The sequence below is a fragment of the Pomacea canaliculata genome, linkage group LG6 (genome assembly GCF_003073045.1).
Source record: "Pomacea canaliculata isolate SZHN2017 linkage group LG6, ASM307304v1, whole genome shotgun sequence".
NCBI classification, from domain to species: domain Eukaryota; kingdom Metazoa; phylum Mollusca; class Gastropoda; order Architaenioglossa; family Ampullariidae; genus Pomacea; species Pomacea canaliculata.
The window spans coordinates 13,114,256-13,116,565 of NC_037595.1; positions in this window are offsets into that span (position 1 = coordinate 13,114,256).

A 2,310-nucleotide genomic window follows, 5' to 3' on the forward strand; every position below is an offset into this window, starting at 1 on the left:
CTGTGACTTGCCTTCTCTGCACCCTGTGAAATCTAGGAAGAATGTTTTCGTATTGGTACTGTTTTTAAACCATGTGGCACATGAGGAAAAAAATTAACAGAAATCCACGCTTATTTGGTTGTTCCCGAGAGATGGCATAGTTATATATGTACAACTCACTCAGATCGTGAAAAGAGCTTTTGCATGGAGCTGCTCAGTTGGTGTTTACCTCCCTTCTCACTGTAGGCATTCATTTGTTTGTTCCCCTTGACAAGTACTAGCAACTTTACCACCTGTTCTCGAAAGCCTGGATTCTTTCCTGTACCAGCAAGCAGAGACTATGAAACGCATTCATGAAACAGGATTGAGTGTCACTGATGTAGATCTTTTACTGTTTTTGAGTAAGATGGCATCCAAGTACTGGAAGCTGTGAACCTCCTTCATTTGTAGTCTTTTATGTAGATCTCCGTTTTGCTTCTCACCCTCTAGGGATGAACGAATAAATCAGTGTCAGTGTCACTGCTGTTACCCATGATGCTGTGCTGGTTTCCTTGCCAAATATGTCTTGCAGTGGGTTCTTTTTGTTCAACCTACCATCAGATAAGCATTCCCAGCAAAGTACAGGTTGCATAGAGGAGTCCCACCAATGGAAGTATGGTGATCATGAAGGATTAAGGGCTTATTCATCCATTCTGCTTTTATTTTTATTGTGAACTCTCATCCAAGGTTTGCACTCCTCCATACCGCTTTGCTGCATTCTTTTTCATATAGCAGTAGGTTTCATCAACTGACCTGTTGCCCATGACCAGCATAAGCTCTAGTTTTTTAGTTTCTAGTTTTTTAAGTTTATCATAATTATCTTTACTTACAGTATTGACTTTAGGCTATAACACACAAAACCCTACCTTCACAGTAACAAACGCATGACACACTCCTGAAAGTTAAAATATCACTTGTGGTTTTTTTTTTTTTCTTTCTCCAAGATATGTAGAGCAACACATTTTTTGCAATTCTTTTTTAATGACCAGATAATTAAATGACATTGGTGGTACTCTATTTTGCAAAACCCTGATATGTTTTCTTATACTTAATGTCAGTGCAATAATATTACATTTTAGTTCTTGATCCATCGTTAAAAGAAACTCGCCTGTCTTGTTTGTAAATCCATCCACACTGGAGTAAACCACGAGATATTCTTCCAGCTTATAAACAATATCTGTTATTGTCTTTCTCACAACTATATACACTATTTACAAGAAATTTTCTTCCACTGGCAGGGTAGTAGATCGTAAATTGATGATGAAATTGCAAAACTGAACTGTGAACATTGAAAACCCTGTAAAAATCTAAACAGAATTATTACCCTCAAATGAATAGACGTTGAATCACAGAACTGCATCACATTCTTGGTAAGCGTTTTCATATTTCGCTGCACATTAGGAGAGAACCTACAGTGGAACCTCGGTTAGCGAACGCCTCGGATAGCGAATTTTTCGGTTAACGAACAAAAATTTCGCTAAAAATTTGTCTCGGATAGCGAACAAAATTTCGGATAACGAACAGCCACGTGAACCACACGTGACCGACCAGCATGTCATCATTCGCGCTCGAGACAGTTACGATCAGTCGTTCCTTACCTGTGCGCATCCTTCTTATTTAGTGATTGTTGTGCTTTATTTTAATAAGATAATCCTCAATCATGGCTCCAAAGAAGATTAAGTGTAATTAATAGTAGTGAGGTAATGACAAGGAAGCGGCCAACAAATGAATTGAAAAAGGAAATGATTTCAAAGTATAAAGGTGGCATGCGTCTGTCGGATGTGTGATGTCGTCTTACCGAAGAGTTTTACAAAAAAAGGCAGAAGAAGCAGACACTGGACAAGATTTTTTCTTCAACCTCAAAGCTATAGAAAAGGGAAGTCTCCCCGATTTTATAATGTCACGTGTGCTCATGGAGGGGGAATCAAAGCAGTAATTCCACCCCTTCCTCCCCACACCTGTTTCCAACCACGCCGTCAAAACGGCAAGTTTTCTGTTGTTTAAATGCTTTCGTTAATGTTTTTATGTTTATTTAACTCCAGTTATATTGCATTATAACTGTTCTCATTAAAACAAATACCTATATATATATACAGCCTGTAACTTTCAAATAGCGAGTCAACAGGGGCTGGGAACCAATTAAATCTATTTCCTTTATTTCTTATGGAAAAAATTGTTTCGGATAACGAACATTTCGGTTAACGAACAGCTTTCCAGAACGGATTAAGTTCGTTAACCGAGGTTCCACTGTATTGCTAACTGCAGTCCCGCAGTATCTAACAGGTCAAGGGT